Source organism: Clarias gariepinus, chromosome 14, assembly GCF_024256425.1.
Source record: "Clarias gariepinus isolate MV-2021 ecotype Netherlands chromosome 14, CGAR_prim_01v2, whole genome shotgun sequence".
In the NCBI taxonomy this organism is placed as follows: Eukaryota; Metazoa; Chordata; class Actinopteri; order Siluriformes; family Clariidae; genus Clarias; species Clarias gariepinus.
The window spans coordinates 25,729,962-25,744,756 of NC_071113.1; the positions used below are offsets into that span (position 1 = coordinate 25,729,962).

Genomic DNA, 14,795 nt, shown 5'->3' on the forward strand with positions numbered 1-14,795 from the left:
GTGCACTTCAGAGGAGAGCGAACTAGAAGGACCATGCTGATCGAATTTAACTCAGTCTTTACCATCCTAGAAGTGTTGGCAGTCAGTGCAGAGCAATGCTTTAGCTAAGCAGCTTACTGAGACCGAGTGTGTGTTGTGTGTGCTGTATCAGAATCCAAGTTGGTTCAGATTTGCTCGCTGGCCAAGTATAAAGTAGCACTAGAGCCGGATATGACAAAACTCTACATATCCTGGATATGATCAAGACATCATTAATGAGTTAATTTGTATGATTGGCATAAATCATTGGCTTTTTGTACATTGTTATCCACAAGTAGACTGGACATAAGATGTGTATTTTGAAACCATTTCTATTATTATTTTATTTTTTAGCCTGTAATAAGGATATTGCAGTGATGTGTCAGTGCTGGTTTGCTTTTTATTAAAAACATAAACCACAACATGTTCTTTAGCTACTGTATGATATTTTAATGGTCACAGAGAGAGTGAAATATACACTAATATACACCAAGTGAAGTATAAGTACTACTAATGATAACGGCAATATAAAAAGAAGTATAGCAAAAAAGTGTAATATTTTGTAACGCTGTACCAATTCAGGCGAAGTAAATGTAAAAAAAAAAATAGAAAAAATTAATTATAGTAAGTATATAACTTCTTCCATCAGTTATATGGTCTTAGGTACAGTTCACATCCCTGGATGCTTTATGAAATTCAGTTCAATTCAGATTATTATATAGCGCTTTTAGCAATAACCATTGTCGCTAAGTAGCTTTTCAGAATAAAAAAGAGTGTGCGTATATTATAATTATAAGATTGTCCCTAGTGAGCAAGCCGAGGGCGACGGTGGCAAAGAAAAAACTCCCTGAGATAACAACAGGAAGAAACCGTCATATTGTGTGTTAGGAGACTGAAAGTTCAGTCTAACAGGAGAAGTGTTTAACCTAATAAGATGAAGTCCACTTTTATCACTTGAGGCTCAGGTACAAAACTTTAGGAAATTTCATATTGACTAAACTATACTGTAGATCGACTGCAGTCACAAGCCATCAGAGAACAGTTGACTCCATCAGCCCTGTCCAAGGCCATCTTCATGGTCAAGTGGAACCAGTTCCTAGTCACCACACACATCCCAAGCAGACCATACGGGGCCATTCTTAGCAGTGAGGCCACCATGCATCAGGATCTTCAACCAGAAGCAGGGCACCAGGATGAGTGCAAGCAAACTATACACTGATCAGCAATCATTTTAAAACCATTAAGGTGAAAACCACCTAGCTGTCAATGGGATGACTCCATGGGGCCTATGGGGGTATGATGTCTGGCACCAGAACGTTAGCAGCGGGTCCTTCAGGTGCTCTGGGTTGCGGGTTGGAGTCTCCATGGATCAGGCCTGAGCTTTGCTCCCCAAAGGCGTAAGCAAGTAAATTACACTTAATGATTTTTTGGGGGAGCGTATTAGGGTTTTTTTAAATACAATTTTTCTTTCTACACTCTCTTATCCTTTATAGATTTCATATTACATTATAATTGGATATTTTCCTTTTCTATTTTGGGATAACTGACACCACCAACCAGCTATTATCTACAGTATGGAATATAGAATATAGCAAGGTCTCCAGATTCTTACAGAATAAATGGAAACTCATTATACCTGTAGAGCATGTGATCAAGTTGTTAGGGTGACCTCATCCGTGACGTTCAGTCACTGAATGGCGCAGCTGCTTTGGCATGAAGTTTACAGATAATAAATGATTGATGAGCCCCATCTACGTATCACTTTTACCTAGATAGTGTGTTTATGGCAGGGTGCTACTGAGTACAATAAATCATGTGCACCCTGCCATAAATGCAGGGCATTTTATTTAACCTCCATCATTTATTTCTCTATTGGAATTTAGACATTTTATTTGACATATTTGATTAATTGATTGATTGATTGATTGATTGACTGATCTTGATTTTCTCCATATTCACCTCATTTTGGTGCCAATATCCACCCACTAGCCAGCTCTCCTTTATAATATGCCATGTACTAACCAGGCACACATGATGCCAACCAATTGATATCTTTTCAAACTGCTGCTTTTTCTGTGTAACACACGTGGAGCAAAGTTCCATTTGCCTTTTTCTGCATACATGAGTTCAGAGGTGTGCCCACAGGTGTCTAGAGTTGCTGTGGTAGACAGAGAAGAGTGTATGCTTTTTTTTCTCTTCCCCAAAGCATGGCCATATTTTCTCTCTCGCCTTTTTCTCGGTTGGCAGTGACATCATCAGGATTCACATTTTTTTTAGGATCCTCCGCCTGTAGGCTCAGAACAGCCTGGCATAAAAGTTTTTACAGTTCTCCGCAGCAGCACAGAAGGGATAATAACTGTCTGTTCAAAAAGATGTAGAAAATAAAGCTGCTGTCAATTATTGATTATAATATGTTGTAATTAGCAGATTAAAAATGCAGTTTGATCAATCAGAATGTCGTGAATGCCTGTGGAGAGACTGCGCGTTTAGTTATCGGATGTAGATTTAAGCATTCTTGCTCCGTCATTTTGCAAAATGAATTGAATGAAAGTAGTGCTGCTATGAAGGCAGACTTTTTTTTTGTAATTGAAGGTCAGCTTTGAACAAAGTTTGTAGTCAGTTTGTATTCAGTCTATGCTTTGAAAAAGTTAGAATTTTTGTGAGCTTTTGTTCACTTTGTTGATCATTTTTCTTGGAGCCATTGAAGGAGACCCTGAAGTTCCTACAAAAGCTTTAAACTATCGAAGAACGCAGCGGATCAAAATGGAAAAACATGCATTTATCAGGTTCTCACTCCTTCCAAGTCTGTTGCGGTTTCAACGCGTCCATGTTGTCACAAATGTCCTGTCGCGCACATGGTCATGCTCTCCCCATGACCAATAAGATCGAGCCGAGTTATTCCCGTACACGATCATATGGCACCATCATATGGTACCAGGAGCTTATGACTCGCTTACTATGTTGTCATGGCATCAGTTGGCTAATAATAACAACGTAAAATGAACTTGATGCGGGCCTCTACAATGTGGCATTAAACCTGTCATGGTCATAGCACAATGCCTTTTAAATAAAACAAAAACAATATTATCCTAACCTTTTTTAAATTTGTACTTTAGATGTTAGATTTTTAGATGTTAGAAATGGCGGACGGTGGCTTAGTGGTCGTCGCCTCGCACCTCCAGGGTCTGGGTTCGGTTCCAGCCTCAGGGTCGGTGTGTGGAGTTTGCATGTTCTCCCAGTGCTTGGTGGGTTTCTTCAGGGTGCTCAGGTTTCCTCTATCAGTCCAAAGACATGCAGATTAGGCTAATTGGCCTACGCAAATTGTCCGTAGTGTGTGAATGTTGATTGTACAGTATGTTGTACCGGGAATGGAGGTCCTACTACAGTTATAAAAATGGGAATAGCTACAATGGTCATCAGCCCCTAGTTGGACTACAGAGGATCCTTGATAGATGGATGGATGTTAGAAATACAGCAAAAGAATATTAATCCCAGGTTTAAATAACATTTTCCTCGAATATAAGCATAAACCGAGCACTTCCTGTGCTTTTGTGTTGTCCAGGTGGTGCGTGTCTTGTGTGTCAATAAGGACAATGTCTAAGAAGGGTGGAGTGGACATTGGCTGGAGTGGACACTGCTGAGGCGGAACTCTGTAGATGTCATCCTCTATTTCAGGTAGGTCCATCTCATCTCTCCTCACATCGCTTTACCTTACCTTCAAGCAGAAGACTTTTCAGCAGCGCTTTTTATCTCTATTGTATTCTCAACACACCATTTTCAGCTATTGAGTCATATACAGTACTGTACTGTAAGAAAATGATTGCAGCAAAGATTTTACATTTACATAACGCTCGTGTGATTAGCATGAATGAGACCCAAAGCTCAAACTGTGCTTAAGAAGGATGAGAAGAACAAGATTTTTTTTTTTTTTTTTTTTTTCATCTTGAGAGTCCCGCTGTCATAAGTAGAGCAGTGTTTCTCTCTGGGATGCAGGTGTGTGTATCTGTTGTCGGTTATCTGCAAGTTTTTATTGAAGATTATATTCACAGAAACATATGGAAATGCAAATTGGTAGCGCAACAGCGTCTTAAACTCCAGGTTGAGATTATGTACACAAACTCAAAATCAGAAACTCATTCCGTATGCAGGAACCATGCAGAAATGATAGGGGTTCATGAATTCCGAAGGGCAATTCTTCTGCGTGTGTATGATTTGTCTTTAATCTGTGACACTGTAGCGTTCAGTTGCTAACATTTGTACTGAATTTTATTTATTTATATATTTATTAAAAAAAAACACTATATACACCGCTCAAGAAAAAAAAACTGTATATACTGTGATATGTGCACAAGTTAGTGCCCCCTATATAATTTAAGTAAAAACATAGTAAAATTCATTATTAGGCAATTACAATGTATAACATCCACATCCACTGTGCCATTATTTTTTTTTAAAAATGAAGCCAAAGAGAAAACAATCATGTGGACAATACTAAGTACTGTACCACCATGATTCAGTAGCAAACCTGAAACAATGCCCTATTGTACAGATGAGAATAAAGTGCAGTTATTTGGTCTTTCTGCCCAGCACCGAGGTTGCCAAAAGCCAAACAGCATTTCAGCAAAAACAGCCACTTAAGTATGGTGTTGGAGGGAGGATGACTTGGGCATGGACCTGGGCAGCATGCAAGTCGACCATGAACTCCGCAGTATAATAGAAGATTCTAGAGGCAAATGTGAGGCCATCTGTCCGACAGCTAAAGCTTTGTTGAAATTCGGTCTTGCGACAGGGCAACGATCCAAAGCACACCAGTTAATCTACATCAGAATGACTAAAAGTGCAAAGGATCAAGGTTTTGGAATGACCTAGTCAAAGTCCAGACCTCAAACCCAACTGAAATGCTTAAATGAGCTGTGCATGATCGAATGCCCAACAACCTCAAAGAGGGTAAAGAAGGATAGACCAAAAGTTATGTGAAAGTCTGATAAAGTCATACAGGAAACGATTACTTTTAGTAAAAAACCCAAAAACATAGAATTAAAAAAGAGGGGGCACTAACTTTTACACACAATTATACTGTAAATGCACTGTAAATAAAGTGTGGTTTAATGACTCTATTAAAAAAAAAAAAACATGTATTTATTATTGTTGTATCTAATACAGACAAAATGTCAGCAAAATCCTTCTTCTTCTTCTTTTTTGGTATGAGGTTGCTAGGCAATTTGTAACATTCAGGTAGTTTATGTAACAGCGTGTCACGATGAATGCATTTCCAGAGCTCACACTGTGAGAATTCAGCGTGGTGTCTCATTTCCTGCTGCCCTATAGAAAGAACATTTTTATATTGTAAATAGTAAAGACATGAAGATGATTTCAGATACGGCAAAATTCTCAAATATACAGTACGCTGCAAAAGTCTTCATGGGGGGTGGTTCAAAACTTTTGAACAGTACTGGACACTGATAACACAAAAATGGGGAACGAACTACTGCGTTAAACACTTTATTTAAAGATATTTTATATAAATGATAAAATTTAATAATAAATGTAGTAATAAAATTTAATTTTGTATATTTCTACAGTTGTATGTATGTATCAGTGATTGTGTGCCTAAAGAATTTCCCTGCAAAATGAGATAAATCCATTCTGACAGTTTTGTAAGAGATATTACAGACAAACAAATAGACAAATAGACAATATTTTGTATATTTTTCTCTGAGTAATGCTTGCTGTAATGTCGACAATCTTTAATTATATAAGTGTGACTTTTTTTTGTTGTAGTACTAAAAAATGCTATAAATGCATCTCGCACAATTTTGTCACTACAGTATTTATGGTTTGCGTACTGTAGTAACGTTTGTGCCAGTGTAGCTGTGCAATGTAGTAACCATGTTGGTTTTAATAAAAAAAAAAAATGTGTTTTTGTAGTTTATACTAATAGCCAATAGAGACAAAGAACAAAGTGTAGAAACCTTTACAAAAGAAATATTAAAACACAAAAATATCAGTTTACAATGCATCAGCTTACTTATCAATGACTTTTTTGATCGCCTTTTCGTAGTAGTCCATAAATGGCCTGGGGTTCGAGAGTGGCAGTTGAGAGCCCCTTTGAAATTATATTTTGAATGCGTTACATGTTGCCATGTAAATGTAGTTGTTTATGTTGTACTTTATTAATCCCAAAGGGACATTGTATCGTTACAGTAAGCAGTTCACATATTATACAACAATTAAGCATCAAGCAAGAATTAGAGTGAGGAAAAAGTAAAAGTAAAAATAAAAACACTGTGTACAATTTAAGGTGCATTAATGAGGTAGAAATGCTGTCAAAAAATATAAATATGAAAATAATGCTTTTATATAAGCGTGAATGATGATTGTATGTACAGGTGGGAACGAAAGTGTACACAAGGTGCACCAGCGAGTAGTAATGGACAGAAAGAACCAGCGAGTATATAACCAGCATATATATATATAAAAAACCTGTTTGTGGCTATAATGTATGTTTATAGCTTCCACAATTCTAAAACATGCTTACTGTATCCTGCGATTCGCTAATAATACTTTGGCTATAGACAACACTGTTTGCCTGAAAAAAACAATTATCAAGTTTGTGTGGGGAAAAAAATTGATTTGTCATTTACAGTGTTTTGCAGTGAATCCCTTCAATTTGATTTTTATACTTTTGTCCTCTTTATTAAAACGATATACCAGGGATCTTCAAGTTCACTCCTGGAAGTGAGTATCCAACACAGTTGGTGATTCTTCTGCTCAAACACAGTTGATTCAACCAATCTGATAATTACAGGATCAGTTGGCATGTTTAGGTGTTGGTGATTGGAAGATCCTTGATTTGAAGATCCCTGCACCAGAATCACGGCTGTACAATACTGCATGTTGTAATATTAGTATTTAAGCATCTTATTTACTGTATGGCCACAAATGTCTGTAATAGTTTGTAAAAAGCAGGAACATGTTGACATGGCAAAAAGCAAAGGTCTGGTACCCTATTATTATTATTGTTATTATTATTATTATTATTATTATTATTGTTATTTTTCTCCAGTTCACACACAGACCAGGACATCACGAGACATCACACAGCAGGCATATCTGTAACTACTGTGCTTTAGGGAACATCAGAGGCTAAATATTTCGTCAGCGCGATGTTTTCTCTCCAAATTACAGCCAGTTGTAAGCCATTTCCACATCATTAATGAGTACTACAAGTTTAGGAGAGAGAGAGAGGATATAAGCATAGAGGAATTTAAATAAATTGCTTTGGAAATTTTATTTGGATTTTTTTTTCTAAATATTTTATAGGTTTTTTTTTTTTTTCTTAAGCTGTCAGAATTATCTGTGTTGACATATTCCAGCGTGCAGTATAAAAATCCCGTTAGTTATGAATGATCCTACAAGACAGTTTTTTCTTTTTTCTTTTTTCTCTTACCATTTAAAGACACATTCTTTATTGTTCACACAGCAGACGAGTGTGCATGTGCTCTTTATTCCAGACCACAGATATAATTATCAGGATTTTATTTTAAACGAGCAAATGCATAATACGATTGTTAATCTGCTCTTTATTACTGTATCTAATTTAGCTCTTTGTAATCTCGCAGATATAGTTTTGTAGGTATTAGCCATGCAGTATACTGTATCTCCCACTCGTGCTGCTGCTGCTGACCAGCGATTCATGATTGTGATATTACTTCTGTTTGTTTTTAAAGAACAATAATCTTCTAAACCCTCAGGAATGTGTTGTTGCCTTTTGTTAAATTCTGCTGTTGCCATGGCGACAAAATGACACTGGCTCTAAGCTCTCATATCATCGGTTCCCTGGCTTCAATCCAGCAGCATTTTAGCACTGGAACAGAACAGTTTTTAGTGGATAATAATCGTCTTTTTTTGTGATAGGAAAAAAAGGTGTGAAATTGTTAAGCGTAAGGGCTGTGTTTGTGGAAGAAGGTAAAAGGGTCAAAATCTACAGTAATCAGACGTAACGCTAAAACCACCCAACAAGTGAACTGAATAACAATGATTATCAGTTATACACCAGGAAACATGTGATTGGATCCTGGGCACCCAAGACTTATTTATGCCATAAAAACAACACAAACTGCAAAAAAAAGTAAATGCTGGCCATGACAGAAAGGCTCCTTTAATGCACTACAAGGTTCAAGGTTGTCGACCCATCCTCTGAATTCCCCAGCTGTCACTGGGATTGAGCATCCATGTGATGCGTCCTGGTGCCAGACACCACATCACACCGCCAGGAGTTTCATGAAGCCACGCCCTGAAGAGCCAAATCCACTCATGTGGCACAAGGGGAACCCAAACCCTGGTTGGTTTTAATATTGATGGTTTTTACAATATGGCTGGTGACAACCTCCAGCTGACTAACACACAGTATTCACATTCAAATTTTATTTGTCATACACTACGATATGCAGTGAAATGCTTATACGACCGTCCGTGACCTTAAAAAAATGTAAAAAACTATTAAGAAATAGATAGTGGAATAAAATAAAAAAAAAGATAAAATAGAAGTAGATTTAGCTAAAGAAACGTAAGAAAATAGAACATATAAAAATATTTTAAAAATAATACAAATATATAGGAAATGTAATAACTTATCTGTACAAATGTAGACAGAAATAGCAATAAATTTAAATGTAAATAAAAATGGAAATAAAAGGAATGTCCAGTTTGACTATAAAACAATCCATGCTATCTGTTTTCACCAAATGAGGATGGGTTCCCTGTTCAGTCTGGTTCCTCTCAAGGTTTTATCCTACTCAGAGAGTTTGTCCTTGCCACTGTCGCCTTCGGCATGATTTATATACATTTCCTTACATTTTATACACTTTCCATAATTTTCTTTTGATTTTCGTGAAGCTGTTTTGAGAAAATGACCATTGTTAAAAGCGCTATACAAATAAAATTGAATAGAATTGAATTATTCAGGAAAGCTGTCCTCATGTTCGGAAAGCTTGGTTGCGTTTGGATACGACTCTTTGACGCTCTGTGAGAACCTAGAGGAAATAATTTCATTGGAGATCTAACTATAATCTAAAAAAGACTATAATGACTATACAGTATAATGCAAAATCTGACCAAACTGAAACAATTTAAGGTCTAACACAGACACGAGGGCAGATCTGCAATTCAATTCAATACAATTTCAGTTCGTCTTGTTGTTATTATGGAAATGTACTTAATTTTCCAAAATTTGGAACAAAACACTTATTTGTTATCTTCAGTTAATTCTTGGTCCACTTGTGTTGAGGTTTATATTAGGATCACTGTATGCAAGGTGAGAATACACCCTGGGCACAGCACATACACATACACACACACACACACACACACACACACACACACACACATATTCCTGGGGTTATTTAGCGTAACCAAACCAAGAAGGAAATCTTTGAAGGGTGACTATGTGAAACTCATAAGAGATGATACAACTATCTGCATCACTGAGCAACAAATGTAATTCTGAATACCTAAAGGTCCATTATGTAAGATTAGCCATGTTGTTTAAGGGTGAGTGGGTGGGTTGGACATTTAAATGATTCTTTATGTGTCCCTTTTCCATTGCCGCCCATGTTAACGACAAATTCCACCCCTAGCATCTATGGTGGCCAGTAGAGAGAGAGAGAGTCCATACGAGGTCCATCCGAAACACAAACAAACACCCCGTACTGGAAGTCAAGTTTGACAAATCGGTTTCCCCCTTAAACATGGTATACTATGATCCTAGGGTCATGGAACAATTTTCTAATAATTATTTCCTGTTTTACTAAATTTGCTGGTTATTTGTACAGGCTAAAATATATATACTAATGCACTTTAAGCCTTTTCACTGGTTCTATGGCATTCATGTTCTTTAAAAAAAAACACATTACAACACGATGCTCAGCTACAAAGTCACTATAATAACAATAATAATAATAATAATAATAATAATAATTATCCTTTTAAAAAGTTTTTTTCTCCTGTTAAAGAGATTTGCAGCTTTCATGTTTTACCGTATGTACTTTTTTTGATGCACAAACAGTTTAATCATTTTTTCACTGAATTCTAATCCACAGTAATTATTCCATTTTTTAAATCATATTTCTCATTAATGTTAAAATGAATCAGGGGTTTTAAAACTATATATGCAGATCAGATCTTTGCTGCAGCGTCTATTGCTTTGTGATAATTAGAAATTCTGGGGGTCTGGGCTAGGTTTATTCTCCACCCTGAGGAGTGCTGAGAAGTACATTACACCTCTAATAAAAAGGTTTGCAAACCTCTTCCCCAAATGAAGCATTATACCATCATTCCACTCAAATTCGTTACGACCTCTGGATAACTGGAAAGAAGTCTCTAACAGCTACTCATTTGTTTACACCATTAATTCAGTTTAATTTTATTTTATTTGTATAGCGCGTTTAACAATTGTCAATGTAGCAAAGCAGCTTTACACGGTCAATAGAAAATTATGGAAATGTTCGCAAGACGAGCAAAGATTTTTAATAAATTTTGACTCACAAAACGAGCAAGTCTTGGTTTACGAGTACCGAGTATCATGTATCACCCATGTGCTTCTTGTTTTGACGCCGAACGTCACGTGATCACAACTGAGCCAATGTTTTTTCTCTCTCTTGCGCTGCGGAATTGTGGGTAATCGTCTCCCCTCCTGGGTCTTAGTGCGCGACTCTCACTGGTATAATCAACATCCGTGCATGCATTTTTTCCCTCACCCCTCTCTCTCTCTCTCTTTCTCTCACCTTTAGTGTGTGTGTGTTTGTGAACCCGCACGATGTCAAATTACGCATGTGCAAACACATAATGTCAGGTCCAAAGACACACACACACACACACACACACACACACACACACACACACACACACACAGCAGCTTCGCACATTAACGAAAACACTTATCTGTCTGGATTTATTTATTTATTTTTTTTAAAGGTAAAGTGCAGGTTAATTTTTTTTTTTTTGTACTTTATATGTTGTATTAATTATTTTTATGTATTTATGTGGAACAATTGGAACAAATAATTTAAGTTTCCATTATTTCTTATGGGACAATTAAATTTGGTTTACGAGTGTTTTGGAATACGAGCCAGCTTCCGGAACGAATTATGCTCAGAACCAAAGGTTCCACTGTATAGGTTTGGCCTGTGATATTGAGATAAGAAGTGTAACTTTAATATTATCAGCAAAGGGGATAGGATGCAGCTTGTATTGTCAGTTGATCAAGGTAAGATTTACTTTATTTCTATTACTCATCAAAAAGTGAACAATGAAACTTTCTACCATGCTCTCATCTCACTCTACATTATCCCTCTGTCTTTTCATATGATCAACCCTTGATAGAGATCCAAAAGACAGGCTATGATGATAGGGCTGACTGAACTACTATTAGGCACTTATTTTAGCCAAACTCTCAATTGCACAAATATATTCTTGCACTGTAGTATTATTTTATAAATAAATAAATAAAAAGAAATAAAAATCAGGGTATCTATCAGCAATATATTACCCATGAGGCAGAATTGCTATATAAAAATACACTCAGTTCTGTGCAGACAAACATGCAGACCTATATACACGGCTTAGCATAACAAAGCTAATTACAGGAAAGTACAGCAAAGAGGTGAAGCGGAAAATATGTAACCCGGAGGAAGAGCTCTTGACTTGATGTTAAGGGATACCAGCCTCATGAACCAAGACACAGACAAAGTTACACGGAGAAAGATGTTGCTGATTGAGAACCAGCAGTAAGTTGTTGATGTGCTTAAAATAAAAAGATGAATCACCATAGTTCACTTTTAATTTGGTCTCACTGGGAAAACCACCAGCCTCAGGGCATTATATTTTGATGTTTTCTTCTTTTCTTTTTCTTTTTTTTCCCCAGTTTGGTCTTAGCCAGTTTTCTCCCTCTAGTTGAATCACAACAGGTACCAATCCTGGAGGGTGAAACCCAGCAGCAGGAATGCCCAAAAGCTTGGATTTAGTGATAGTTGCAGTTTTTTTTTTCAGTCACTATTGACGCAATTAACATACGGCTGTTGAGCCAATTCGCTCTTCCCTCAGGCTGTTGTGAAGTATTTTTGGAGCTCGGACATTCATGCTCCATCTCTCCAGAGTACCACCGCTTGTGTCTTAGCTTTAGATTTCGCCTTAGGGAAAAGTCACTGTAGATAAAAGCACCAGCTCCCTTCACAAATGCACATATTTTTGAACACTTGCTTATTCTCTAATTGACCAGGAATAAGTAATGCCATGACAGCAGTGTATGTAAAAGTAATGACAGCAGAGTTAGTTAGGCCTGGTTTATACTTCCTGAATGTATGATCTCATAGGTGTCTGCAGTCATAACTACATGTTATGTGAATGGGTATATTTGAGTGAAGAAATGAACATGAAATGAAAGTCTTGTACAGTATTGCAAACAAACGTTAATGGAGAAGCGGAAAGGTAAATGGATTCTGGTTCATATTTACAGATTACTGTGCTGTTGGGTATTAAAATGGGTGCAGGTCTCAATTTTGCAAAATGTTCTCTAACAAAAAAATATTAAAGAAAGAAATATCAAAGATATGCACAGTTTTGCAATGTTCATACAAACTTTGTCAGCACTTTAGCTGGCTAACTAGCATTAATGCAAATCACTTTTTTTTTACTAGTGAAGGTTTAAACACAAAGCGTATGGCTGATTTTCTTGGCTTTGAATAAGTGCTTCTACTTGAGACTGTTTTTAATAGCAAACCAGTATTAAAGGGCACAGGGACATTGTGTATCCCATCAAGTGATAAGAACCAGTGTTGGTGGGTTTGTCAGTAAAACCTGTATGGGGTCTAAAGCCCTTGACAGAAGATGTGGAGAAGAAGTGTCTCAAGGTCTTGCCACCAGCCAGACAAAACTCATTATCTCATTGTACGCTGCTTTGTGAAAAACTAACATACGGACAAGTCTTAACACACAAGTGTAATCCAGCATTTACATTTTGGGACAACTCTGAAACCTATGGTACAGATTCACTTTTACATGACTAGCAGTATAGCTAGAATCCAGTCAAAGGCTTAAGAGTCCTGTTGTGTCTGTTAGGTTGTGAGTTTAAATCAGAAAACTGTTTTTTTTTTTTTTTTTTTTGTAAGGCTCCACTTCCTACTGTTACACTGAAGCCAGGGTACAGATGCTCAGCTTGCTGTCTAGAATAAAAAAAAAAAAAAAGTAAAAAAAAAAACATCTCGCTAATAAGAAACGAAGGTCGCGTTTTCAATTTAACCTCACAGTGCCGGGATGTGTCAGAAGCCTGTGTATGTGTAGGTGCTTGTGTGCTTTTCATGCTGTTTTTTTTTTCATCTGAGCCATGTGTGAAAAGCCATTTCTCTCTTCTCTGTCACCTCAATAGACCCGTGCCCTTCTGTCTTTGTCTCTCTGTAAAGCTCAATTTGAAAGAAGGACAGAAACGCGTGCCATGACATCCAGTGATTGGTAAAGCCTCATACACTTTCTTGTTTGCGAGCGAATTCACTGTCTTTGGGAGCAGTCCGAACTCTTACATCTCTCTCTGTCTCTCTCTCTCTCTCTCTCTTTCTTCCTCTTGGTTTTGTACCACTGGCTTAAAGTGGCTTTTATGAGATTTTGATAACTTTTGCTTGGTCTCAGGTCTTTGTGTGCTGACTTTTAGGTCTATGATGTATTTTAATTTCCTTCATCTTTTTACTGTAACATGTTACACCATGAATCAGTAGTGACCACCACTTCATGCCATTTCCCGTGAATCATATCATGGAGTTCTTAGGAAAGAGGATGCATTTGATTTTACAATAGATCTATATAAACAAATGTTTTGTCATTTTTGAAAAAAAAAAACGTTAGCAAATGTGCAACATTTTGACTGCTATCATTTAGCATTGGTGGACAAAACTGAAGTAAACATTATTTGTTAACTAAAATTTTCAGCGGCAGGCAAAAAATGTATTTGAAAATGAACCACTCTTTCTTTTTAATAGTCAAGATTTTTTCAGGTGCTCAACATTGTAGGTTGTTGCACTGATCTTGTAATACGAGAAGCGTTCAAGTCAAACCAGGACTTTTGATTAGAATAACAGAAGACAGTTATAAGAATAAAAACTAGCTGTGTTTCTCTATATAATTCCCTGCTACACTACTGCACTTATCCCAGTGTTTCACGAGTGCTTGGACACCATCAAGGTAGACAGTTTTCTCAGTACGACTGAGCCATGATCAGACTGACTGCTGCACGTCTGAAACGCTGGCCTCCCAGGAACCCGTTTAATCTTGCAGCCAAGTTCCTGTAATGTGCAAGTGGTGAACGGGTATGTGTACAGATCACACAGACAGATGCGTCTCTTCCGCGAATTGGCAGAAAGGTATCCCTCGATTTTCAGGCATCAGGGCGTCCACTTACTGAAATTTCATGGAAACAATTGCTGAACTTTGTTTTTTTTTTATTGTTAACGGCCTTATGAAACATTTTATATGTCTTTTGACACACTTTCTCTCGGTGTCTCTCTCTCGTACTTTTGTTATTTGCTCTATATATTTTTTTACTTTTGTTTCGTCTCATTCTTTTTCTCCCTCTTTTTCTTGCTTTCTCATTGTTTCTTTCTTGTTCTTTTCTTCCTCCAGATCACTTGGTCTTACATCCTTCTCCTTCTTTTATCTTCCCGTATTCCTGAATCTCAAGGTCAGAAATCTGTGTTTTGGCACAGTTTCTTTTGCCCCCCCCTTCATTCTTG

The 14,795-nt window shown here is 37.1% G+C and overlaps 1 protein-coding gene across 1 annotated transcript in view; it reads left to right on the plus strand.

Annotated features, from left to right (window-relative positions):
* The window catches only part of chrm3b (cholinergic receptor, muscarinic 3b), a 105,905-nt gene that overhangs the window by 30,216 nt on the left and 60,894 nt on the right, over positions 1-14,795 (plus strand). The window contains exon 2 of the mRNA XM_053511734.1: positions 3,581-3,693. The gene's annotated coding sequence lies outside the window, so the exon portion shown is untranslated. The remainder of the gene's footprint in view (positions 1-3,580; positions 3,694-14,795) is intronic.